Here is a 27,631-nt window from a genome sequence, read left to right as displayed (position 1 = left end):
CGTGTTGTCCTTGCATGTTTCCAAGGGCTGAGAAAGGCAAGGCAGGGAACATTCATGATGTCCTGCTGTGGGTCAGCGCTCACAGGTGTTACTGCACCCTCACCACCACCTGGTGGGAAGCATCATTATCCCCACTCTGGTGTGGGGAGCTTGCAGCCCTGAGGAGCACTGAAGTGCTGCAGTTCAGGGCGCTGGAGCTGAGAGGGCAGGTTTGTGGGGGGTGGGGGGGATTAAGTTAGTAAGGTCGGTCCCAGCTCATGAAGGACCTCGGGTGCTGGCTAAGGAGTAGGACTTTCTCCTGGAAGCTACAGGAGGACACTGAAGTGTAGCAGCAAAAGTCATCTGATCAAATCTACAGGAAAGCTCTCTGGCAGCTGTATGAGGGCTGGTGGGGACGAAGGAGGAGGGATTGCAGAATGCGCCCAGAAGAGAAGGCTCTGGAAGGGCAAATCTGTTGTCCCTCTCCTCCCCCCCCCACCCCCCCCCCCATGCACACACAGAATAATGGTCTCTGGATTCAAATAAATCTTTTTTTTTTTTTTTGAGGAAGATTAGCCCTGAGCTAACATCTGCTGCCAATCCTCCTTTTTTTTTGCTGAGGAAGACTGGCCCTGAGCTAACATCCATGCCCATCTTCCTCTACTTTATATGTGGGACGCCTGCCGCAGCATGGCTTGCCAAGCGGTGCAGAGGTCCGCACCCAGGATGGGAATTGGCGAACCCCGGGCTGCCGAAGTGGAACATGCGAACTTAACCACTGTGCTGCTGGCTGGCCCCCTCAAATAAATCATTTTAATAACCCACTTTTAAATTTTAGACCCAAGTCAGTGGGCCCTGTATTAATTCAGATAATCAAAAATTGGCTAAACTGAGCCAGCTGAGTGAGAGCAGGCTGTGCTGTGGGCCACAGCCCTGGCAAGCGGCTGCTGTGAGGACACGCTTGGAAACGTCTGCCGTCACCCCTGAGGGAGCGCAGGGGGAAGGCACTGGGATTCAGGCAGACTTGCGTTTGAATACTGGCTCGGCCATTTACTAGCCATGAGACCTTGAAAACGTCATTTAATCTCTCTGATCCTCTTTATCTCATCTGTAAAATAGATTTCATCATTCCTCTCTTGTGTGATTATGGAATTATTCAGGGTACCTAGCACATCGCTGGCACTCTGTGAATGCCAGCCAGTATGCACATCACTTGGTGCCTGGTTTCTCAACGGTGCTGGCTCCGCCACCTTTGCTTTCCTTGTGGAGCAACACTGCCCCTCAGTGGCTGAACAGGGAATAATGACAGGTCTGCTGGGTGCCCCAGCCCCGCTCTCACCTACTCCACATCCCACAAGTTAGAGGAGTCCCGGCGTCCTGCACAGTCAGAGCTGACACGACTCAGACCCAGCCGGCACGCACCTCTCACGAAAGCCCAAGCCCCACCCTGGTCAGCAGGTGACAGGCTCCATCGTCCCCGGTACTGGAGGACCTCAAACCCTGTGGGTTCTGAACCTTGGGCTAGGAAGAAAAGACAACCGCAAATAGCCTGGGAACAGTTTTCTACAGATAGCCGTGACCTCCAACCCCGCCCTCCATGTTCCCAAGAATACTGGGAGTTAAAAGCAAAATACCAGTGGCACAGCCAGGCAGCCCCCAGCAAAAGAAGGAAGGAAGCCATTCAACAAACCCTCCCTGGGCACCCTCCAGGCCCCTGGTCCCATGCATGGGGGCAGGCACGACGGCCACCAAAACAAAGCCCTGCCTGCAGGAAGCTGACTGTGGAGTAGGGAAAGGACATTAACCCGACAATCACCCATCCACGTAACTACAGACTATAGCAAGGCTAAGAAGGAAAAGGTCAGGGTGCTGACTCCACACAGGACAAGGTAATGTGTGCTCCCTGCTGCTCCCATGGGCCTCATGAGCACGCTGTCAGTTGAGGTGCTGCCTCTGGGCTCTGTGCACACAGCACACATTTAACTGTTCTCTGCTTTTGAAGGTGAGCCCATGTGGCTCTGGGCTGTCTACCCCTCAAGCTGGTACACAGGGGTCAGGGAAGTCCCCAAAGGATGCACAGGCATTAATAAGAGCTGGCTAAAAAAAAGAACATTCCCAGAAGCAGGGACAGCTTGTTCGATGGTACTGAGGTGGGATCCCATGGGGCGTGTTTGGAGCTCGGAGAGTGGTGGAGGTGACACTGGAGCAGTAGGCAGCGGCCAGGCCATCAGGCACTGGGGGCGATAATCAGAAGTGAGGCCTTGATCCTAAGAACAGTGGGAAGCCACATTCAGTGCCCCTGAATCCCTGCCACCCACCCACCCACCCACCCCCAGGGACAAGCATCCACCCCTCGATGCCCAGGGTGCCTCCGTCAAGTCTTTTCTGGACTCTGTTCTTTTTTTCCCTTGTTCCAGTAGCATCCTATCAAATTGTGTCTGAGAGTTTTTTCCACTTCCTGCCTTCATCCTCTATTTCCACAGTAAAATCCTGTTAAGTAAAAACTGGCATTCAAACCACACTCCCACTTCTCAACTGCCAAGGATTTCTTGCCAGGCCTGTGTGCCCAGCCCTGTGCTAGGCTGGGCCTGGTGATGGAAGAGAAAATATGCTCCTTCGTTACGCCTATGGGGCTTCTCATCTTGTCCTGAAACCAGGGACTGCCTCTCAGCCAGCTGTACTATGCCATTCTGAGCCCTATCAACGGAAACAACGCTTACAAATGCTTCCTCTCTTTTAGAACATTCAGGTCCTCACAGAGGAATCAATCTGGTGGCCAGTCAGTTCGTCTGGAGAATGGCTTGTGGTGCCCAAGCAAAGAGCACTGGACCTGGAGTCCAAACACCTGGGTTTGTAACCTGGCCCTGCCATTTTTTATCCTGTGTGTCCTTAAACAAATTTCTTGACTTCTCTGGGCTTTGGTTGCTTTGTTAATAGAGCGGAGGTTAACAAGACTTTCTCTGCCTACCTTGCAGAGGGTTTATGAGGATCAAATGAGGCACCGTAGTGGTCCCAGATGAGGGTCCTGAGATGGGTGCCACTCGTGGGGACATTTTCACCATCCCACACTGAGGCGAGGAGAATACGGACAATGGAGTGGGGCTTTTACAATGGTAGAGTGATTCAACTTAAAGGACTGGCCTTTAGTCGGAGATGGTGTCCTTCTTTGCATTAAAATTACATTTATTTTATTTGTTTTATGAAATGATGTTAGACGATTTTTAAAATGTTCTTATTTGACAAAATAAAAAGATAGCACCTTCATTTGGGGGAATCTTACCGGTCTGTGAAACCCTGAATCCTCCTGAGTGAACCCTCTGCCAACCCCTCAGATGTGCTCTTGCTGTTTTCCCTTACTGCCCTGCCTCTTGGACTCCTGGCCACAGCCTGTGTCCTTAGGGGTGGGTTTGTCACCCTGGCCTTGAAAGCGCAGATTCCGGAATCAGACCGTTAGGGCTTACTTACCAGTTGTGCCACTTTCTAGCTGTGTATGATCTTGGACACGTTGGCATGTTCTCTTGTGCTTGAGTCTCTGTGTCTATGACACGTGTGCGTTCACAGTGAAGATTAAACGCGAGGCACGCAGAACAGCACGTGTCACATACAGGCACTCGACGAACGTTAGCCATGATTGTTTGATTATTGTTCCTCCCAGCCCCAGTTCACCAGGTCACAGCTGCCTGTGCCAAGTCTTGAGCCATTATGCCCTCCACTTCTCCATCTTCAAGGCCTTTTTATTATTTTATTTTATTTTTTTAAGATTTTATTGTTCCTTTTTCTCCCCATAGCCCCCTGGTACATAGTTGCGTATTTTTAGTTGTGGGTCTTTCTAGTTGTGGCATGTGGGACGCTGCCTCAGCATGGCTTGATGAGCGGTGCCATGTCCGCGCCCAGGATCCAAACCAGCGAAACCCTGGGCCGCCACAGCAGAGCGCGTGAACTTAACCACTCGGCCACGGGGCTGGCCCCCTTCAAAGGCCTTTTTAGATCTGCCTTTTGGGCCAAGAAGCCATTGACTTCTGGAAAATTCTTAGAAGGGAAACGTACAGAACTGTTCCTAATAAGCAGAAAGAAGAAGAGGGGTTTTAACTGTGCTTTTCTTTTTCATCTAAAACTCTGCTCATTGACTTGCAAATGAGGAATTGCTTCCAGGTTCCTGGCCAGTGTTTGCCACAGCTAAGCCAGGAGTGAACTTGGAAGCCGAGAACCTGGGAGAGGCACCTGTTCGGCAGAGGCAGGGGTTTTTTGTTTTGTTTGTTTTTTTCAGGGAACTTTTTCTACTTCAATATTCCTTATTTGGGACACAGACTGACAATCCCTTCCACTCGTGCAGGGAAGTGTGCTCCCAGCCATTTGCTAAGAAGACACGGCAGCGTCTGCCTCCCTTGTGACTATAAGAGCGCAGGGAGCCGGAGTGTGCGCGTGCCTCGAAGGCTTTCGTTCCTATAAAAGAAGACAGAGCCTGTCCCTGGGTTGAGGCCAGCCCAGCCAGGTTTTAGCGTAAGAGAAGACACATAGTCCTGGGCGCCTAGAACAAGCTGAAAATGCCAGCTAGTCCCCAACTCCATACTCTGGGCATCAGCGACAGTTGCCATTGGTAGAGATGGGCGGAGGTACTGTGCTTCTGCTCTTGCATATGGCTCATGGTATCTGCATAAGTGGAAGTCAGAAGTTCGTAAGCAAAGAGTTTCCATATTTCTTTTGTACTTTGAATGACATAAATAACGGGCACCTTAGTTTTTTTGTTAGACTCTCTATTATAACCCCTAAATGCCCTAGAAAGCATGCAGAGGGTTTTGCCTTTCAGAGTTGCTTTAATCCAGGCCTGGCTCCCTTCATCTGTGGTTCCCCAGGTCCTGCCCTCCTCCCTGTGCTGCCTGCACCCCCGGCCTGGCGTCCAAATGGCTCAGTCAGGCCATCAGTGTCCCCAGGAAAGAGGAAACGAGACAAGTCTAGCCCAACAAGAGTCCAGAGAGCCACCCTGATTGGACAGCTCTCCCCACCTGGAATGTTCTTCCTGCAGGCTCCTCGTAATGAATGCCACCCCTAAGCTGCGCCCACCTGAAGGCCCCACAGAAGGGCTCCAACCTCCTCCGAAGCACACAGCTCCTGCCCCTGTGGCTCCCTCAGAACCCGTGCTCCGGGTGTGAACCGCCTCGCAGGACAAAGTGATCGCCAATGAGCTGAACAACCTTCTGGTTCCCTGATTCCTTCTCAGCTCCAGCGGGAGACTGTTAGACGGTTCTAGAAGGAGGGAACAGGTGAGCCGTAGTCTGCCTTTGCACGGCTCCCTCTTCTCTCCGCAGACCCACACTTTCGCATTCTGTCTCCCCTGTGCCCTGGCTGGGCTGGGGAACTGAGCCAAATTCCGTGACCCACACCAGGAGGGGACACGTGACTCTGGCTTCCCCAGTCCAGGCCCTAAATAGCTGAGCTCCCCAGGCCTGGAGCACGAAAGTGTGTTGATTATACTGACCGTGGGTTTTATGAGTATCCAGGAATTCAGATAAGGAGCAAGCAGAATTAATTATTAGCGAGAAATGATTCCTCATCCCCCAAGTTTCTCCCTTATTCTCTCTGACCCTGACAGGAGAAGCTGCTTTCAAGAGCCACAGACGATGCAGTGGGACTTCAGCTGAAATAAATAAGAACCTGTTGAACGTGTTCTTTGCTTAATTCAACACACGTTGTTTGAGTATCTATTATGTGCCAGGAAATGTTCTGGATAGTAAAAATATTTCAATGAACAAACAGATGAAGTCACCATCCATATATGTCCTTTTTCCAGAGGGGAAAGACAGATAATAAACAAGTAAATGAGTTTATTATTTAGAATGCCTGTGGTGATAGTACTTTGGAGGAAAATAAAGTTGAGGAATAAGATAGGGGATGAAGGGAGTAAGAGAAAGTTTGGGATGTTCAACAGGGTGGTCAGGGAAGGGTTCATTGATGAGGTGACATTTGAGCAAAGACCTGAAAGAGAGGAAGGATCAAGCCCTGCCGATGGTTGGGGGAAGGGCTTTCCAGGCAGAGAGAGAGCAAGTGCAAAGGCCCTGTGGTGCGGGCAGGTCCAGGGTGATGGAGGAACAGTGGGAGGGTTGAGTGGCTGGAGCAGAATCAAAGTACTTGGTGCTCAGGCCTGGGTTTGGCCTTGAGGCCGATTTGAGAGAAGGGAACAACACATTCCTTGGCCTGAAGGAGGCAGAGCCTCTAAAGACCATACAGCAAATGCTAAAATAGCAGCACACCCAGGAAAGATGGAGCTGCGATCCATGCTGTGCAAGTTCAGAAGACAAAACTCAGGACGTTGGAGCAGGCAGAGAGGGCTTCAAGGAGAAGGTGGAGACCAGCGGGAGAGGCACTGCAGGCAGGGAGTGTGGACACAGGGCACGCTGCGGGGCATTCTGATTAAATATCAGCGACATTCTCTGTGCCCTGAGCAATTTGGGATTATTGCAGCTTGAGATTTTTAGAGACAAGTCAACAGAGGTTCATAATGTGCAGGTATTTTCTCTGAGGAGGAGAAATTCCGCAACAAGGCTTCTGTCTTTCCTCATTACAAAGGTCCTGCTGCCGTACAGCACGAACGTCTTCTAGACATCAGCGTTAACTCATCAGCGTTAACTCAGTGAGAGGGAGTTGCAGTAGACGGGCAAGACTGACCAGCAGAAGGGACTGGACTGCCCAGAGCAGCCTCCACGGTGCCACTCAGGAGCTGCCCTCCCCCCAGAGCCCTCAAGGGCTCTCGATGCCACACATTTTTCCTGCTTAGCCTTTGCCTCCTGTTTTAAGGCAAATAACCCTGGGAGGATCATATTTTGGGCCTAGCACACATTTATGCCTGTGGTTTTCCTTAGTTTGTTGTTTTATTCGTTCATTCATTTATCCATCAATTCACTCAGCAAATATTTATTCTCAGCTTGTCACTGGCTACCTGTGTGACCCCCACCCATAGGGAAGTTCATCTGTACCCATGAAAACTTGATAAATCATCTTTAATAAAGCCCAGTAACTTAAGATGCCACATAGACAGGACCAGAAAGATGGTCCCTACTCTCTGCTACAGCCGGGGCGAGCTCCCTAATTTATGAGTCCTGGTGCAAAATGAGAATACAGGGTCCCTTGTTCAAAAAGCAGGTGAAAAGTGCCACTAAAGGCACTAAAATATGAAACTTTTCCCTTTCTTTTGAGGAAGATTAGCCCTGAGCTAATATCTGCTGTCAATCCTCTTCTTTTTGCTGAGGAAGACTGGCCCTGAGCTAACATCCGTGCTCATTTTCCTGTACTTTATACGTGGGACGCCTGCCACAGCATCTGGATCCGAACCAGCGAACCCCGGGCCACGAAAGCGGAAAGTGCGAACGTACCACCAGCTGGGCCATGGGGCTGGCCCTCCCTTCTTCCATGGTCTCTCTCACCCGCTCACGGCATCTGTTTGTTATTTAATCTTATGCTTCCTCAGGCGCAGGGATATTTGTAAGATGAGCGCAGACCCTCGCAGGCTCCCTGACTGCATATTCACACACAGCCACCAGCGCTGGGACGTCTCCTCTGGCCAGCCGCCAGACTGGCGTGCCATGCTCTGGGCAGATCCCAAGGTGGGATGGGAGAGCCCCCCAGGATTAAACCTCTGTGCCAGGTCATGCTCAGTACTTGGATCGAAGGAAGGTGACAGTCTCACCTCTGTGGCTACCCGCCAAATGCACTGTGGCACTGCCGGCCCAGGGCAGGGATGGCTGCCACATGCCTCTCCCAGAGGTGATGCAGGGCACGCGTGTCATGCTCAACTGTAATCCTCCCTGTGCCCATATCCAGGCCCCTACCAGGGGCGGAGGCGGACAGTAGTGTGGGGCAAGGGCAGGGAGGGGGAAGCCAGGCGGGGCCTCCCCAGCCAGGGAGCAGGGAACAGACGCTGAGAACCCAGCCCGGGGAGGCAGGGAGGCACGGAGGCAGGGAGAGGCAGACCAGGCATGAGTGAGGCTCCAAGCCCCGGTGCATGCTTCACTGGGCCACCGGCCTTCACTCATGAAACATAAATTCAAAGACAATCTTATTAAGAATGGTGAAATTATTCTTAAAACTATCTTCTTGAATAATTCTCAAAATGATTAAAGGTAAAACTATCAAGACAGTGGCCACAGAGCATTAACCCCCAAGTGCGGGACCCTTCAAGCGTGGGGCCCTTCTGAGTGTGCGGCCCCGTGCAACCACATTGGTTGCACACCCATGGCTACAACTTTCAGTGTACACATCTTACGGTTTAGTCCTCGGCAAATTTTCTTGCTCCCAGTTGCTTCTGTCAAAGTAGAGATGGGTCCTCAGTCGGGCACTATGGAGGCGGGAAGCTCCTGGCTGCAGGAATGAGCACATTGGAGAAGGCCTAAGGAGAATAGTCGAGCATGCTAAGATTCAGACCACTGTCGTCTCATCAGCCTCTTCCAGATGCTAAAAAGCCCCTCAGGGTCTTGGGGGTCCGGTTGGTTTGTGTCAGAAGTAATAACGTGCATTTTGTTTATTTTTTAAAACTGGAACATGCTTACATTTACCAGCCTCCGAAGTCAGAGCCGTGTTTCATGTTTCCCAGAACGCTTTGAGAAAGGTTCCCCAACATGTTCTTTTTTTCTCCCTAAGGTGAAGTTCAACCCTAACACTTAACACCACTGGTTACTGGCGAGTAGTGTTGAGAACATCTCTTTTAGGCTCCATTTCTTATCCTAAGGTACTTGATGAATATGCACCCACACTTCACTCTGGAAGGTTTTGAAGGCCTCTGAAGAAAATGAAAACAGATTTTGAGTTAAACGTGATAAAGGAATAGAGAGAAGATGCCAGTAAAGTTCTCACTTTGATTTCACAATCCCCCTTTGTGGAGATCCAGTTTCACAAGAATGGAAAAAAGGCCCTAAGCATGTGAGCTTGGTTCAATACCCAAACACAGTACTAGGCAACTGAGACCATTGACCTTGAGTTATTTGGTCACACAAGCGTATCTGAATAAATCTTAAATCTCTGCTGGGCCCTTTTTCCTATGTCTGCCCAGAAACAGTCCCCGGCAGCACCGGCATGTGTCGGCGTCGAGAATCAGCAGCGCCCGGGCCAGCCAGCAGCGCAGCAGAACTTTCCCTCAAAGGGGTTTTTGGCGCGCTGCGTTGCAGGGCCAGCAGCCAGCGAGAAGAGGTGGCGGACTCTCCGCGGCGCCCACAGGCTGGGAGCCTCCACCCCGAGAGCGCTGCAGAGGCCCTGAGCGAGGCTTTGGGAGGGGGCCAAGGTCCTGCAAGCAGGTGGGTGGGGCTCGGAGCCATTGTTCTTTGAACATTTATGCTAAGGTGACCTAATTCACTAAGCACCGGCTGGGGAAGCTAGATATACCTGTTTAAATCCAAAGCCAAAGACAGTAAGCGGTGTTTTCTGAGGGAGCGTGGCGGTTGGAAAATCATCCCGTGTCAGCTTTGTCTCCCACCTCGCGCTGAGAATCGACGCCTCAGTTTTTCCCAGCCGTGGGAAAAGGACCCGAGAGCCCTCCTGGTTTTTGATGAGCTATACCGCAGGGGAGCCAGCAGGGGGCAGTACTGCATTTCAGAGTGGCATCTGAGAACTGTTAAATAATTTAAATGAAGAATTTGAGTCCCCCTCCTTAACACCGGGCCCCCCCGCCCCGCCCCAGACTCCCTTCACATTCTTAGTTACTTGTCTAGAAGACAGGCCTTGTTTTCTTCTGTTTCCTAATTCTAGAGAACCTTAAAGCCATTCTGAAATGATTTCTGTTGCTGTTATGAGGGAGCAAACACATTTCCTCACTGGGGTAGCCTTGAGCAAAATTGTATCATCCTGGACTCCGCACACAGGCCAAGGCGGACTGGATTTTCTTTGCTTCCTTCAATTCATAAATACATTCTCTCTTTCTCTCTCTCACTCTCTCTCTTTCCTTTCATGGTCGTTTTAAGCTTGCTCTTTAGCTCTGTAATGCAAGGCTTTGCTCCCCATTAAAAGCAATGTCAGGCATCAGTGAGCAGGTAGGAAAAACATTTCAGGAGGTAGCGAGCCTTCGCAGCAAACCTGATATCAATCCTACCTGGAAGGCGGGTCCAGCCAGTAGTGACAGAGTCTGAATCTCTGGTCCGTGAAATGCCAGCACCTCCAGCTTGAGGTCCTGCCTCCTAACTCTGGACCCAGCTCTCCTTGCTGGTGACAGTCATGGCTTCCAAGCTCTTTCCTAATCATGCCTATAACTGAGCCCAGTGTAAATCTGCCTTTGAGTGCCAGAGAATTTCCTATATAGGGCATGTTTTGCTTCACCCTGTCCAAAGCACAATTAGCCAAACCTTGGCCCAAACTACAAGCTGGTGTTTGGCTGTCAGACCCCCTCCTTGCCCCTTCCTCTGCCTTCTGGGCTCCTTCTGAGATCCAGTCCCTTTTCACAGGCTCAGACAGAATCTAAAGGAGTGTTTCCTCCCAGGATGCTTTCCTCGGGTTTTACCTCTGCATCTCTCATTGGGTTGGGTATGGTCCTCCACCAGAAGTCCTACTGTGGAAAAAGAAAACTCATTCACCCTTTGTGACAAGGTGTTCATATCTTAAAAAGGGGAAAATAACCCAAAGGAATTGAGTGCTAAAGGTAGGACTCCTAGTTTTGGGGTGAGACGTATTTAAATGGAGGAGAGTAGCCCCCCGTGTAGGTAGCTGCTTCTTCACCCCATGCTGAAGCCAGCCTTGAATCTAAGCAGCTAATATGGGGCCAAACACTGAGCCAAGGTTTGACGAGCAGCCGCCTTTGCCAAGCACTGTTTCTTTCACAGAGCCCCAGTGATCTCATCACAGAGGCTGCTTCTCTGTTACATGTTGCAAGCACAGAATCACCTCTGATAACCTTCGCAGGTGATAATCAGTCTATCCTGAGCGGCTCCTACATGTTCCATACTGGACTAAGCTCCAAAAGGATAAACTTAAAGAACCCATGATCCCTTGTGGAGTTTTCCTCTCCCTCCTCCCAGGAGCTACCTTCCATCTCTATGTTTTTCTGGTGAACTTCTAATAGGGTCATTTCAATAGACTCATTGATTGAGCAACGCTGCATCTTAGAATGACAGCGTCAGACTTCCTTACACACTCCTATTACAAACTTCAGCATGTAATGTTTCCATATGCACTGTCTCTCACAAAGGAACTCAAAACCCTTATGGATCCTGTCTCATTAGCTTCTGAAGAAGCCCTGAAGGTAGAGGAGAAGATGTGAGGCTCATTATTCTATCTGGGAACAGAGACTGGAAGAAACTTCCAGGCCTTCTCTGATATAAGAAAAGACTTGTCCGGGGTCAGCCCCATGGCCTAGTGGTTAAGTTCAGTGCGCTCCACTTCAGCAGCCCAGGTTCAGTTCCTGGGTGCAAACCTACACCACTGGTTGGCATCCATGCTGTAGCAGCAAACCACATAATAAATAGAGGAGGGTTGGCACAGATGTTCACTCAGGGAAAATCTTCCTCAGCAAAAAAATAAAGACTTGTCCAAGCTTAGTTCTGGCCACCAATCTGTGCTTTCTAGACAACATTTTGAGTTGATAATCCTAAGGCCATTTTGTGAAACTTGCATGTGCAGGATAACAATTCTCATTCAGGAGCCAATGTTCTCTGTTGAGTTAATAAGGTAAATTAAAACACTGTGAATTGTGTGGCAGGGGGTCAGCATAAGGACCACGGCTTAAGAGTTTGCCTGCATGGCCAACCATACCCAAGCCTTGGCAAGTCCCAGAGGATCAGCATAGAGTCTCAGGTAAAAGCAGAAATTAGAAGAACCTAGACATTTTCATCAAAATGGCAATTCATTATCACACAGACACAGGAGGAAAGGTAAAAACACAGTTGCACGACAGCATATTTGGGGAAATGACAACAGGACAACGAGTGGCCAGGAGACTGGGGGCAAGCACAGTGTGAGAAGTGGCTGGAGAATGGGGGGCCTGACCTCACGGGTCCTGTGGACTCTAGCAAGGGTTTTAGGCTTTATTCTGATAGTTCTCTGAACGGTTTAAACCGGAAAGAGACCTGATCAGATCTGCATTTTGGAGGACTCGCTGGGGCTGTGATGAGGAGAATACGTTATAGAGGCCACAGTGGAAGCAGGAGTCCAGGCAGGGGACCGTCGTCGGGTCTAGAAGGGTGGCAGTGAAGGCAAAGAAAGCCGATGGATATGAGCGCTATTTAAGAGAGAAAATCCCAAGGAGGATGCAGGGACAAAGAACCCAGGACTAGAAACTGAATTTCCCAATATAGACTTTGGCATCTATTACAATTCCACGTCCTTTGAGCTGTCAGGTATCCGGGAGGGTAGCAGAGTAAACGAAGAGTCTAATATTTGGATTCTCAAATTCCTACTGTGTGCTGGGCACTGCTTCAAGCTCCTATAACCCATAGTTAATACGGGCTTTGGAATAAGAAGGATTCCAGCTCTGCGTTTATCAGCTCTTTGACTTTGGACAATGTGCTTAAACTTCTCATCTCTATAATGGGGTTAATAATACCTTTCTTTCAGAGTTGTTGTGAAATTCAAATATACATAAGATAGTTAATGTAAAGTGCTCAGGAGGAGGCCTGGCACATACTAAGCCCTCAGCAAGTGGTAGCTACTACTATAAGCATACATCATCTCACTTAATCCTCACATTATCCCTGGGATATAGAAATTATTGGCTGTTTCACAGATAAAGAAAGTGAGGTTCAGAGAAGTGAAGTAATTTACCTAGAATTTTCACTTCGGGTCATGATGGAGTAGCCGGAGTCAGATTTACCCTCTCACCATGACCAACCAGAAACCTAGACAAAAATATATAAATGTTATTAGACATTGGACAACAAGCAGCACAAGTCTGTGATCCCTGGGAGAAGGGAAACAATTGAAGAGAGACCAATGATTGCCCTGGTTTTCTGCCTGGAGGCACATTCTAGACCATGGCACAGGGAGAGCCCAGGGGACTTGGTGAGCTGGGGAGAAAGGGATGGAGGTAGGGGGTGGAGAATAGCTGGAATTTCTAGGGCAGAATTCCAGACAGGATGGGGTTATAAAAGAGAAAGAGCTTGGGGGTCCCCTTGACCCTTTGCTGAGTAGTGAGGTGTACATGAATGGAGTGAAATCAATGAAAACATCAACACAATGAGAGAGAAATGGAAGATATAAAAAAACAAATGGAATTTCTAGAGACGAAATTAACTGACTAGATACTGCAGAAGAAAAGATTGCTGAACTTGAGACATAGCAACAGAAACCAGCCAAAATGAGGAGGAGAAAAAAAGACTAAAAAATGAGCAGAGCCTCAGTGATCTGTGGGACAATGTTAAGTGATCTAACATAATTGAAGCCCTCTAAAATGCAGAGAGGGCAAAAAAATTTGAAGAAATAACAGCCAAAAATTTTCCAAATGTGATACTGTTTAAAGTAAAAAATAGTAACAATATATTATGGAATTTATAACACATGTATAAGTAAAATGTATGATCACAATAGCCCAAAGGAGGGGAGGGAAGAATTGGGAATATATTGTTGTAAGGTTCTTAAATTTTGTATGAAGGAGTATAATCACATTTGAAGGTATTCTGGGGAGTGTACTTTATCCAAGGTTGCACGTATGGTGGAGCTGTGATTCAAATCAAGTATTCCAGATTGCAGAGCCTTACGTGGAGAGAGAAGATGGGAGAACAAGCCCACACAGCCTTAGGGTCAGACACACTCTAACACAGCTTTACCGATGGCTGTGGGAATTAAGCTCTTTCACACCTGAATTGTGTCCTCTAAAAAGACATGTTCAAGTCCCAACCCCCTGTCACTGTGAATGTGACCTTATTTGGAAATAGAGTCTTTGCAGATGTTATCAAGTTAAGATGAGGTCATACTGGATTAGGGTGGTCTCTATCCCAATGACTGGTGTCCTTATAAAAAAAGGGAAATTTGGACACAAAGAGAGAAGATACACAGGGAAAATGCCATGTGACAATGGAGGCAGAGATTGGAGCGATGCATCGATAAGCCTGGGAACACCCAGGATTGCCACAACACCAGAGGCTGGAGGAGGCAAGGAAGGATCCTCCCCTAGGGCCCTCAGGAGGAGCGCGGCCCTGCCAACACCTTGGTTTTCCATGTCAGGCCTCCAGAACTGTGAGAGAATAAATTCCTATTGCTTTAAGTCACAAAGTTTGTGGTACTTTGTTACAGCAGCACAATCCCTAAAACTTACTTTTCCCTGATGTTTGCAGTCTTTACAAGGCAAAAAAGATCTAGGGGCCAAAGTGTGAAGCGAATGTTGATAGTAAGGCTCTAAATTGACAAAATAATCCAGCCTCAGGCTCTAAGAGCCACAAAGGAGGGAACTGGTTGGACTGGTTTTCTCATAAAACTCAGTGACTTTAATCCCAACTAGGTGGAATTTTAATGTTAATTGATTCAGTAAGAAACGCCTGAGCAGCTGCATGGTGTGTGTGAGGCCTGTGCTAGGTGCACTGGGGAAAGCCAGATAAGTCAGAGGCCCTCTGTCTTTGAGGAGCAATCTCTAATAGAACTCGCCTCAGTGCAAGGTGTAATGGAAAAAGTAAGTGATTGGTCAAGGTACGAGGAACAGGCTGTAGGGGCTCAAAATCAAGAGAGTCATTCACTCCCGCAGAGGGGGGTCAACCAGACCGCTTCACAGAGGAGGAGGAGAGGCAGGGGGAAGTGGGGGAGGAGGAGGAGCAGACATTCACCAAATAGTGCCTGACCGTGGAGAAGCTGGTCTCATGTGTCAGTTAGAGACAAGAAGAGGAAAACAAATCTACCAGAAGTGGTGGTGTTTTTCTGGGGAGCATTTCACCAACAGAGCGTAATTAGGTAATGCTCTGCTCAGAGGAGAGGGACAAAGCCACCTAGACCCTGCTTGAGCAGGGGGCGATTCTCTGGGTTCTCAAAGTCTCATCTTTTCCCTTCTGGTTCTCCACGTGGGGCCGGTGTTCATCACCATGTTCTGCAGAGGCTGAGGAAGGTGGTGAAGATGGAGAAGCTGCAGAGAAGATGTGGAACTGCCAATGGTCTCTTAACTACATTTTGTTAGAAAGCTGGTGGTGTAAGGAGGGGGTGGGCCCTTGTCTAACATCTGCAGGATCCAGGGTGAGTACAGCCTGCATATCCAAGCTCCACCCACATGGCCAAAACCTGACACCCACTGGCCCCATTTGGGTCTCCCCAGTGGCATATCACACTGTCTGGAAAACAGACCCAGAGAAGAGAAAATGTCAGCCTTTAAAGCAGACTTGACCCTTTTGAGCAAGAAATGTTGGTGTCCTAAATACCAAGAATGTGGTCTAGAAGCAGGGTGCAGCCTCTAGTGGGCATATTCTCTTGGCCCTGTTGACCCTTACCCCATGGGAATCACATGGTTGGAACAGGCCTAGAGCAGGACCCTCGAAACCCTGGGACCCCAAGCTGACTGACCCTTAGATTTATCCGAGTCTAAGGTAGCCTTGGGCAGGAGCACTCTTAAACTCAACATGAGCTGATGCTGAGTTTCTTGGTTTTGTTCCGGTGGATGGATGAACTGGTGCTAATCATCACGGCAGCCAGTGTGGAGAATTTCACAGAGGGTAAACTGTCTGAGGCGGTGGTTCTCAACTGGGGCAATTTTGCCATCCAGGGCCATTTCACAATGTCTAGAGACATTTTTGATTGTCACAACTGAGGGATGCTGTTGGCATCTAGAGCGTAGAGGCCAGGGATGTTGCAAAATATCCTACCATGGTGTTCTATAGGACAGCCCCCAATCCCAAATATCAATAGTGCCGAGGTTTGGTAAATGAATTGTTATCATTTTATGTGCATTTGAATTTGCCTGCTACAGGGTACTGAGCCTAGAAAGTATGAGATCACAAGCAAGGCCCCTGAAGAAGGACCCAGAGTGATTGCTTCCAGAAAAATGGGTCAGTATCTGCAGAGATACAACTTGTTGGTGAACTCAGGACTGTACTATCAGCCTCAACAAATGGACCTGGAGCCCAGCAGTCAGCCATGCCAAGCTCCCCTAAGACCAACCAGTCCTGAACTGTCAGCACCTTTCCCTTGCGCAACTTCACCCTTCCCACCCCACCACCTCCCCACTCCTGCCATCCCTGCATCTTTGGTCTTTTTCGGGGCAGCTCTCCATTCAACTAAATCTTCAATGCTTAAACTAATTGTCTGAGTTTTCTTTGTAGCTTAAACCTTGCCTCACAGTATCTACTTTTCTTTTATCAGTCTACTCAACTCAGGACACAGACAGAATTTGGACTTAGGTCTGTGTGGTCAACTGAGCAACCAGTACCAACTCCCCAGAGCAGCCAGGGGTCTGGGAGGAATGCTTGGGGCAACATTTTACCAAATGTTTCTGGCCTCCCTCTAGCCCAGAGCAGTAAGTGGTGTTCAGGACATTCTAAACACCAGCCCCCTCTACCCCTTCCCCAGGATCATGACAACTTCTTCTTCTTCTTCTTTTTTTTTTTTTTTGCTGAGGAAGAGTCACACTGAGCTAACATCTATTGCCAATCTTCCCCTATTTTGTATGTGAGCTGCCGCCTCAACATGACCATCAAGGAGTGGTGTAAGTCCACACCTGGGAAGCGAAACCAGGCCACTGAAGCAGACTGTGGCAAACTTAAGCACTAGACCATGGGCCAGCCCCTCATGACAACTTCTTAAGCTGAGTATACAGCAATTACTTAATTCTTCTAGACACAAAATAACCAGTAGCTGTGTCCACTCTGAGCCTGTGAGCAAGCAAAACCAAGTCCAAGACTACCTCCTCGTCTGCATCACAAGGCCTGGGGCCCCAGCAGTTCTCGGGTCTAAAGGCTTTTCGGGCTCCTAAAGCTTCCTCTATTTACAATAATGTTTTTCTCTGAAAATATCCCTAATAATTAGCTAAGCAAAAAGGAAAAGGTGTACTTTTATGGACACAGTCAATTCTTGGTTATTCCAGGAGGACTTCTCCCATTTTAGAAATTTCCAGCTTCTTCTTTCTCCCAGACTGTTCTTCATTCATTCCTTCATAAATATTTATCTGGCATCTACTGGATACCAGGCCCCTTAGCGCAGCCCGGGGTGTCTAGGGGTAAAGAGCCATCTTCTCTTATATTATTACCAGGCTGACTCCGAGATTCAACACCTCAGTCAGGAAAGGGAGAAAAGTGTTAATGAAATATTTGCCTTGCAATGGCAGCAGAGTAACAACGTCCTGGGAAATAATTCTTCATACTTCAGCTATTTGGGGCAATATCTGAAGGAGCCTTTAAAAAGGTGGGGGCCGGCCCCATGGCGGAGTGGTTAAGTTCACGCGCTGCGCTTCTGCGGCCCAGGGTTTTGCTGGATCGAATCCTGGGCACGGACATGGCACCACTCATCAAGCCATGCTGAGGCAGCGTCCCACATGCCACAACTAGAAGGACCCACAACTAAAAATACACAACTATGTACTGGGGGGCGCTTTAGGGAGAAAAAGGAAAAATAAAAAATCTTTTAAAAAAAAGGAACTATAAAAAGGTGGTATCGTCGGAGAAAGGGAAGGGAAGGATTCTGAGTGACTGGTTGTTTTTTTAAAAGCACCTCAATCTGATGCTTTTCCTACAAATAAATGGTACACATATCTTTCAAGATCTGAGAAGTACTAGTGAGCATCAGTTTTAGAGAGAAATAGAACAAAGCTTCTTTTCTGCGCTAAGAATATATTAGCTTAATGTTGCTTTTTTAAAAAGTTTCCACTGACCTTAAAAGCATTGAAATCTAAGAAACTGGATTTTGGAGTTTGACGTTGAGGGAATCCCGGGGTTGTGGACGCACAGCGACATCAACAACAAAGACAAAAGGGAAAAGAAAAAATGGGGCAGCCGCCTGAAAGACTAGGAATCCTGGTCCCAGCAGGGAGCCAGGGGGACTGCCAGGCACACAGGCTGTTCACGCCACGTGACCGTTCTCTCAGCCTTCCCCTGGGGCCGGGAGACAAAGGCGAGGGGAGGAGACTGGGGGACAAAGAGCAAGAGCTGTAGAAACCAGCTCTGGGGTGAGGATGCCACCGTTACCGGTCTGAGTTTCTGCCTTTGTTTTTTATCTCATGAAGCGAGTTAAAAATTAACCCGAGCTTGTAAAAAGACTCATAAGTAAGTAAGTAAGAAAAAGCACCTGTGGGGACCTCTGAGGGTAGCTGCTTATGCAGTCTGTTCGCCATGCTGAGACCGGCGAGCAGAGGGAAAGGCTTTCCCGACAAGCTCGAGCCCCCAGCTCCTCCTTTCAGGGTCTCCCTTCCTACGCCCGCTCGAATCTGTGAGCAAACCTCCTCTCCCTGCCTCCACCTTAGCATTTACCCCTTCAGTGGCCTATGCCTGGCCTAAACCCATTATGGAAGAGAAAACTGGCTAACGAGTGTCACCAAATGGCCAAATGGTGGGAAAGGAGATCATTTTTTTGTTATTTGATGTTGTTTAGAAAAATGCAAACATCATGATAATGAGGCCAGTCTAGAAGATGCGGCCAAAGCAGGACAGATTTCAGGTCCTGGAGGGCTGTGGAATCCATTTTCCCTGGGTACAGTGAAACTGTTTCCTCTAGCTTCACCTTTATGATGATTTCCATTATTTGGAATGTTTATGAGTTTCTCTCTCTCTGTCACGCCCCCCCGCCCCCCCCACGCACACACACTGAGAGCAAGATGCAGTTTAGAAATCAAATCTCTGTTGAACAGACTATGAATTTAAATTTCGGAGAAAAGGAATAAAAATCCCACTTCTGACATTCAATGTTGAGTTTATCTGCCGAGGCTTTTTATCATTTGTTTTGTCTTGGGCTCCTACCAACTTCTCCTCCCCTCTGATTTCCCTTTTGACTGATGGAGAGAGATCCTGGAGTTGCAGGCTCGTCTGGTCCCTTTCCGATCTTGGAGTAAGGATGCACAGTGATGAGGCCCGGTAGGCAGATATAAAGAAACAACAAGTAATATGTTTTCCTTTCTTGCTTTTTAGTCTGTCATTAGCTCTAAGGGCACGATTTTTCTTTACTTTTCATTTTTTTGAAATTGAAATATAATTTACATACAAGAAAATGCACAGATCTTAGGGGTACGGTCCAGGGAGTTTTGACAAATGCACATACTTGTGTAACTCACACCTCCATCAAAATAAAGAACGCTTCCATTATCCCTTCCCCCCAAATTTCCTTGTGCCCTTTCCTGGTCACTCTCCTCTGAACCTCACCCCCCTCCTGGGCAACCTTGTTTTGAATTCTATCACTTGAGATTCACTTTGCCTGTTCTAGAATTCCATACAAATGGAATCATACAGTATGTAGTCTTTTTATCTGGCTTTTAGTGCTTAGCATAATGTTCTTGAGATTCCTTCACGTTGTTGCAGGTCTCCGTAGTTTGTTTTAAAGGTACTTCTGACAACAAAACCCCACAGTGTATTAGGCACCCTCTAGATAGAGTCTGATCTTAGGCACTGTGCTTGGTGTTGAGAGTGTGGTGGCTTTGTTCTGTGTCAACTTAGCTAAGCTGGAACTGTTTTCCAGAGTTCCCTCCCCTGGATATTCCAAGCAAGTGTTGGCTACAAGAGAAATTTGTGTGGTATTTGGAAGATGTAAGTGGAGCAGCAGCCATGTTTTTAATGCTCTGAAGTAAGTGCAGGGCACCAGGCACCGGGGCAGCTCACGTGCTCTGCTGGTCCACAGGCGTGGGCAACATCCAGGCCCGCAGCTCTCCTAGCTCCCGCCACAGCTCCCTTAGCTTCTCCATGGTCTAGGTCAAGTGCGTGTGGCTCCAGGTGACGGTGACAGCATCTCCTGCAGGGCACCCATCGCATCAGGGTTGGAAGTAGTGGGTTTTAGTTTGTCCTCATGAGTTCCCATTTGTCCTTGCTCTCGTTCAAGTCCAGCTTTCTTTTCTGACTGCCTGTATGGTGACCTATAGTGACCAAAGGCTGAACACTAGATACAGAGGCAACAGCCTTGCTGTCTTCTACCAGTTTCCACAATTGTGTAATTGAATTTAATCCCTATAGTAAATCCTTTATTCTATATCATTCATAATATTTCTGCTTCTCTGGTTAAATCCTGACTGATTCAGGAAGGACTAAAAGTCAATGTCCACATGGGCAACGCATCCAACGTGAAACCTAGCCTCCTCGCTCCTTAGGTTTGGGGCCCAGCATCCACTGCAGCAGTTCTGCTGTGGCTACACCCCGGACTCTGAGAACACCTGGGGTTGCTCCACCTCTATACTTCCAGTATAAATTCTGGTTCTTCCAGTCTTCTTACTCCTTTTCCCTCACTACACCTGCTCCTGGACCTCATCTAGACTGCCTGCCCTTGACATTCCCTTCATCTCGGTCTGTCAGCCTCCTGGCTTCCGTTTATCTCTTCTCCTGTCTACACCTCATAGAACCACCTGAACCACTTTCTTGCCAGAAGCTTCAGTGCTGTTAAGAAAAATTATCCAGGGCCAGCCCGGGTGGTTAAGTTCAGCACACTCCGCTTCAAGTGACCTGGATTCGATTCTCAGGCATAGACCCACACTGCTCTGTTAGCAGCCATTCTATGTTGGTGGCCCACATACTAAAAAATAGAGGAAGATTGGTATGGATATTAGCTTAGGGCGAATTTTCCTCAGCAAAAAAAAAAATTATCCAAACTTGGAAACAAGGCAAGAAGGTGACTGCATGTCTTTTCAATGTTTAGCACAGTTTAACAGGCTCACCCAAGATTATTTAGTTATCTAGAAGAAAGAATCCAAGTTTGACTTTGCTATTTACTATTCATTGCAGCCCAGACACTGCGAAGTTACATGGTACCTTACAGATTTTTGTCTAATAGAGATGTAAATGACTTCTGTCCAGTGGAAAAGATAAACTATGGTTTTGTTGCCCTGTAGGACACCAACCAGTTTTGTATCTAACTTAGCAAACGTATTGTAACATTCCCTTTTTTTGCCTGTAAATACCTAGGGGTTTTTTGCCTATAAATACCTTGCTCTTGGAACAAGCTTTACCATCTTACTGGTTCAGTCACTAACTGATGAATCTTTGACATATGTTCATTTCATATTTGTATCAGAATCACATTTTTAAATTTTTGAAAATTATACGTTGACAATACCTTCACTCCTTGTCCATTTTGAACATCAGCTCTATAAAACATCAAACCTGTACGCATCCAGCCATTTGCACCAAACTGTTCTGTGATGTGGTTTTCCTCCAACAGTGTCCTTCAAGACCAGATATGGATAAAGCAAATATGGTCGCTCTGCAGTGGCTTCATCAACTACCGCTCTTTCATATATCTCCACCTTCTTTCTTGACTTCTTCCCCTCAACCACCAAATATGCTCAAATTTTGCCCATCTTGAAAAAAATATCACTCTTGACCCAAGAACATCCAAGCACGGGGGCAAACACTGTGGTTATTGCCTGGATTATCACACTCTTGAATCACTGGCCTTTCCTCTCTGTTGGAACGGGAAGAGCCAAGATTCAAGTAAGAAATTAAGGGAAAGGAGGTAAGGCACGTCTGTTTTGGTTCTTTCTTTTTTTTTTTTTTTGAGGAAGATTAGCCCTGAGCTAACTGCTGCCAATCCTCTTTTTGCTGAGGAAGACTGGCCCTGAGCTAACATCCGTGCCCGTCTTCTTCTGCTTTATATGTGGGACATCTTCCACAGCATGGCTTGCCAAGTGGTGCCATGTCCGCACCCGGGATTTGAACCAGTGGACCCGGCCGCCAAAGTGAAACGTGTGCACTTAACCACTGTACCACTGGGCCGGCCCATGTTTTGGTTCTTGACTTTAGGTCACCCCTACCCCAAGCAAAAGTAGTTTCTCATATTTTCTAGCTTTGCTTACTGGATCCTCCTAGAACCTGAGTTTTGAAGCCAAAACCTCACTTACAACATTGTATTCCTTTGCTGGCCATACACTTTTGTGCATGTATTTCATATGAGGACCTTCATTCACTCCATCATTTATTCATGCATCATGTACTTATTATCTACATAAACAATGAATTGTGATAATTGCTGAAGATATAACGGACAACAAAGACCTGGTCCTTGCTGCACAGAACTCATAGTCTTGTGTAAGACTTTGAGTCTTACACGAATAATCAAATAATCTCCAAATACAAAATTATATCTGTAAAAAGTACAACAGAGATGAGCTATCTGGGACTCCAGGAGGATCTGACCTGCCTGCTAGGGTCAGTAAAGGTTTCTTTGGGAAACAATGATCATGCTGAAGTCTGAAGGATGAGTAGGTATTAATTAGACAAAACTGAGGAGGCCGAACATTTCAGACAGGGGTCAGTGCATGCGCAAAGCCCTGCTGGAGTGGGGAGGGGCGAAGGAGAGCACACCATGCCAAGAGGAGCAGAAAGAAGATAGAGTGACGAGGGCTCAGTGAGGCTGGTTGTCTGGGACCACACCGTGAGGGCCCTGGAGGGTTAGGAATTAGGATTTCAATCTTAGAACAATGGAAAGCCACTGGAATGAGCATGAGGTAACCAGATTTGTGTTTTGGAAGATTCCTCTGGTTGTTGTATAGAGAATGAGTGGGAAGTTATGTGTACTGTAAGTGGATGTAAGAAGGGGTGGCTAGTTGAGACCCGGATTCAGGTATTCCTGGGTGCTGTACATCTCCATCTCACACCATTCATTCTCACACACCTTCATCTTTTTCTCTGTTCCTCCCTAGAGGTCTCAAAATACTGTTTCTACCTCTACCCCAGCATTTTTTTTAGTGTATTATTGTTGTCTCTTTCATTAACATGAACACACCTCATTGGCGATGACTGTGTCTCCTTCATCTCTCTCCCTTCCTCACCCCCGAGTGTTTTTAGCCTGATGACTGATGCATGGGGGTTTCCAAATAAATGTCTGTAGATCTGAAGGGTATCTTCCTCCAGTTTTCACTCCAAGGTCTGGGAAAGTCTGTACTCATCCCTCCACCTCTTCATCTCCCATTCATTGCCACCTGCTCTATATTCTGCCCCCTATCATTCCACTGAAACTTCTCTTGCTAAGATCCTCACAACTTCCTGGTGGCCAAGCACAGTGGAGAGTTTTAATTCTTGCCTTAGCTTGAATTCTGCCCATTCATTTCTTTGAATTGTCCCCTCCTTTTTGAAAACTTCTCAGCCCTAGTTTCCATAACTCTACTCTCTTCTGGTACGTTAACTCTCTGGTTGTTTCTTCTCAGTGTTCTTTAAGGACTCTTGTTCCTCTGTCTGTCCCTCAGATATTGGTGTTCTCAGAGATCCAGTCCCAGCTTTCTTTTCTTCTCTTCCTGGGTGATTAATTCACACACACTTACAATTTCAATTATGATACTGATAATTCTAGTATCTCTCCATGTATCCATTCAAAAACTTTCTTCTTAGCTCCAGACATATGTTTTCCACAGTGTACTAAATATCTGTGCCTAGATGTACAGCAAGCACTTCAGATTCAAATTTGAAGTCATTCTCTCCTTAGAATCCATTGCCAAACATGCTCCTCCCCTTTACTCCTTGTCTGTGTAAATGGTACAAGCGTTTACCCTGTCACCAAGTCCAGAAGACTAGAGTCATCCTAAATTGCTCCCTTTTCCTTATCACCTACATCCTGTTGACTCTACCTCCCAAGCACCCTCTTCTCCAGGACCTCCTCCCTGCCAATGTCAGTTCAGGCCCTTCTTCGCTCTCTCCTTTTATACTGTCTCCCTGCCTCAATCTTCTGCCCCTCCAATCAATCGTCTGTATCACTATCAAAGAAATTTTTCCATGCATCCGATCCCATCACTAGATGAAATCCCAACTCCCTTATCATCTAGCCTTCACCTTCAGCTTCGTCTCCTGCCATCTCCCTATAGGCACCCTATAATCTAGCCATATTCAACTACTTTTAGCTTCCCAAACTTGTCACACAGTTTCCCCATCTTTAGACCTTTGTATAAACTGTTCCCTCTGGTTCGAATGCCCTTTCCCCACTGGTTGGCCTAGCAAATTCCTGTTCATCTTCAGGACAATCAGAGCACCCCTCCTCTGTATAGCCTTGTCTGTGCCCTCATAGCACCTTGACATTTCTATACCATACCAACATACCGATTATCTTCTACTGTAGTCATCTTGACCTGCCTGTGTCCTAGACTGTGAATTCCTTCAGCAGATTAACCCCATCTTATCCATCTTAAAATTGCCAGCCCCTTGTGGCTAATCCAGTAAACCTTAATTGGAAAGACAGATTATTAAATGAAAATAAAGTCTCTTTAGTCAAGAAATTTACTATTGGGCAAATAAAGCTAATGCATAAATAAAAATGGAAAAGGAATGTAGAGCTATATACAAGTGAATGGAAATCAATAAATTCCCATTACTGATAAAACAAGTACCATGAGTCTATTGGATAGAGATGGATAATTCTTTGAATGATATTGGGAAAATGGGTTACTTTTTAAACATCTTAATTTAAAGTCCTGACCTCATGCCACGCCCCAAGATTAAGTCCATATGAATTAAAGAATTACTGCAAATAATAAAATCATTTTAAAAAACTAGAAGAAAAATTTATCAAATAGTTGTTTGCTTTCTGGATGAGAAATCTCTTTCTAAGCACAATGGTAATGGAAGAAAAAACTAAAAAAGGCTGATAGATATGACTATATGAAAATGTAAATCTTCTGTGAACCAAAAATGTAAAATTATACATCAAACAACAAACTGGGAGAAACACCTGTCTATAAGTATGGCAAAGGATTTTTATGCAAGAGCTTATAAAAGTTGATTTTTAAAATCACTAAGGTGTCGCTAGAAAATAAACAAAGGACACATACATAATTTAAAGAAAAGAAAGTATAGGGCCGGCCCGGTGGCGCAGCGGTTAAGTTCGCACGTTCCGCTTCTCGGTGGCCTGGGGTTCGCCGGTTCGGATCCCGGGTGCGGACATGGCACTGCTTGGCAAGCCATGCTGAGGTAGGCGTCCCACATATAAAGTAGAGGAAGATGGGCATGGATGTTAGCTTGGGGCCAGGCTTCCTCAGCAAAAAGAGGAGGATTGCCAGTAGTTAGTACAGGGCTAATCTTGCTCAAAAAAAAAAAAAAAAAAAAGAGAGAGAAAAGAAAGTATAATGGTTAATAAACAAATTAACATCATTAGTTATCAAATAAATACAAACTAAAACAATGGTTAGACACTATTTTTTTTTGCCTATCAAATTGACAAAGATTTAAGAGATGATAACAGTCAATGAAAAGGAGGGTCCACTGGGCCACGCACTCATGGGGAAAGCGTAAACAGAATAACTCTCAGGAAGGCGCTTTGCCAATAAGTATCAAGAGGCTAAAAATGCTCACAGCCTTTTACTCATTAATTCCATTTCAAGAATCCCATCCTATGAAGAAAAGAGAGATATAGGTCAAAGTTTATACAAATGCAAATAAATTTATCTTGACATCTCATATAATAGTGAAAAATTAGAAGCAACCTAAGTGTCCAAGAATAAGGAAATTATTACTTAATTATAGCTTTGTCATACAATGGAATAGTATGCAATAATTTTTCAAAGTCATGTCTTTGAAGAATAATTAATGGCATGAAAAATATTTGTGATATAATGTTAATTAAATAATCAGTGTATAAAACTATATAACATGTGATTCAAATTTTCTTAAAAATAAATGTTCTATGACATTCTAAATATGAATATAAACATTCTAGAAAAATAAACGTGGAATTATGCGTGATTACAGTTTTCTTTTTTTTTATGGTTTTCTTTTTAGGCTTCTAGATATTCCTCTGAGCATGTGTTATTTATATAATGACAAATCAGTTTGGGTTTTTTGTGACATGTGTAGGTTTGAAGGGACACTGAAATCCATGTAGAGATAAGGTCCATCAAGAAAAACTGACTGCCCTGCGGGGATTTGCAGGTGATACCATGTTTGCCTCTAGTCTTCCCATCTGCTGGAGATTCATAACTCACCAGCATCAGTTAGAAAACTGTGCTTCACCAACCAGGCATGTATCTTGGGCAGAGCCAGCTCGTGGGGAAGCAGTGTGGTACCCTGGCTTCCAGCCTGGCTCTGCTTCTCCACCACTCTCTCTCCTCTTGGGCAGCTACCTCACTGCCCCGCGTGTATTTATAAAATAGAGACATTAATGGTAACACCTGACACCCATTTCAAAGAATGAAGGTCCCCTCTAAAGATGAGCGCCCAATTACAAGGTCCTTTTGGAATCAATCAAAAGTTAAGTGCCAGAGTTTACCTGATGTACAAATAAATATTTCTCTCAGTTCTCATGACTCAGACATAAATTTTAAGGTTGACAACAGCATTTAACAAGTTGATGCATATATGCTAGCTATGATTTCACAAATTATTGAAATGTGGTAGCTTAAGGTCCAAATTATTACAATTTGTTAAAAATGGACTTGCATGAGAAATTAAAATATAATAATAAAATGCTTAATTATTAGCCAAATGCTCTCTCAGCTGAAATGCTTACTCATTGGTCTGCCATGAATGTGTTCAAATAATAATCATTCTCTTTGGTGTTCAGAAGAATATCAGTATCCAGACTGAACTTTGGAACCCTGAAAGAAAACCAACTAACCTCCCCTGAAAGATTCTTCTGGAGGTTAGTTTATGGATTCCCCAGACCCCAGTCTCAGGGTGGATTTGGGCATCATAACGTACCTTTCTTCTGAGAAGCTCAGTGTTGTACCCTAGTATTATTGTCTGATGTTAATATGTAGCTCTTTATTTTATTTATTTACTTATTTATTTTTGGAGGAAGATTAGCCCTGAGCGAACATCTGCCGCCAATCCCCCTCTTTTTGCTGAGGAAGACTGGCCATGAGCTAACGTTAGTGCCCGTCTTCCTCAACTTTATGTGTGGGATGCCTGCCACAGCATGCCTTGACAAGCGGTGTGTAAGTTCACACCTGGGATCTGGGCTTGCGAACCCTGGGCCACCGAAGTTGCACCACCGGGCTGGCCCCTGTAGCTCTTTACCTTTTAACTTCACGTGTGTGTCTAATTTCTGCCAACCGGGCTGGAGGTCTTGAGAACAGAGCCTGTGTCTTTTACTTCCTGGATGCCATTAACACTTAATTTTAGAGCTGCATAATTTAAGCACTTAGTAAATAATTATTAAGTAAACAAGTTACAGATTAACCCCATGCCAGCCTGTGCTTCAGTTTGGTGATTACACAGATGCTGAACGACCCTGCTGCCTCAAACACCTCCCTCAGGGACATGCTTCTGTGCCTAAGATTCCCACTATCTCTTCCTGCTTTTGGATAAAATATCATCTCCAGGAGGCCTGTATTAAACTGTAAACAGGTGTCACTTGCTAGCACACGGTCTTTAATAAGTTCCTAGCAGGGAGCTTGGGCCTAGGGTTGTGTCCAGAGAAAGACCCAGAGAACCTAGGGTCCCACTTTGGGGTGTGCATTAGATGGGGCACCCCAATGACAGCTGTGACAGATGAGGGGTGGAGCCTAGAGCACGAGTCCACTGGGCTGGGCACCTGTGGGTGGAGTGGAGGAATGCCTAACTGGACTGGAGTGCATCTGGACATAGTCAGAATTGCTCTGTAGCATAGAGCCTTCACAAATCAACCCAGGGCTGTGGGGTATGAACCAAGTATTAGTGTGAATTCC

General features: G+C 46.5%; 2 long non-coding RNA genes across 2 annotated transcripts; one reads left to right on the top strand and one right to left on the bottom strand.

Moving 5' to 3' along the window:
* Positions 1 to 5,784: 5,784 nt before the first annotated feature.
* Positions 5,785 to 17,928, bottom strand: LOC106781700 (uncharacterized). The gene is made up of 5 exons (XR_001378386.3): positions 17,726 to 17,928; positions 12,712 to 12,785; positions 10,457 to 10,504; positions 9,349 to 9,574; positions 5,785 to 8,749 (listed from the first exon to the last, which is right to left on the bottom strand). It is a non-coding gene; the product is annotated as an uncharacterized lncRNA (long non-coding RNA).
* LOC138917864 (uncharacterized) lies at positions 14,421 to 16,147 on the top strand. Its single transcript, XR_011426450.1, has 3 exons — positions 14,421 to 14,551; positions 14,966 to 15,102; positions 15,830 to 16,147. It is a non-coding gene; the product is annotated as an uncharacterized lncRNA (long non-coding RNA).
* Positions 17,929 to 27,631: the final 9,703 nt, after the last annotated feature.

This window comes from Equus caballus, chromosome 15, assembly GCF_041296265.1.
Source record: "Equus caballus isolate H_3958 breed thoroughbred chromosome 15, TB-T2T, whole genome shotgun sequence".
Taxonomy (NCBI): Eukaryota; Metazoa; Chordata; class Mammalia; order Perissodactyla; family Equidae; genus Equus; species Equus caballus.
The sequence above is the reverse complement of the archived record's forward strand: the minus strand, read 5'-3'. Positions and strand labels throughout refer to the sequence as shown.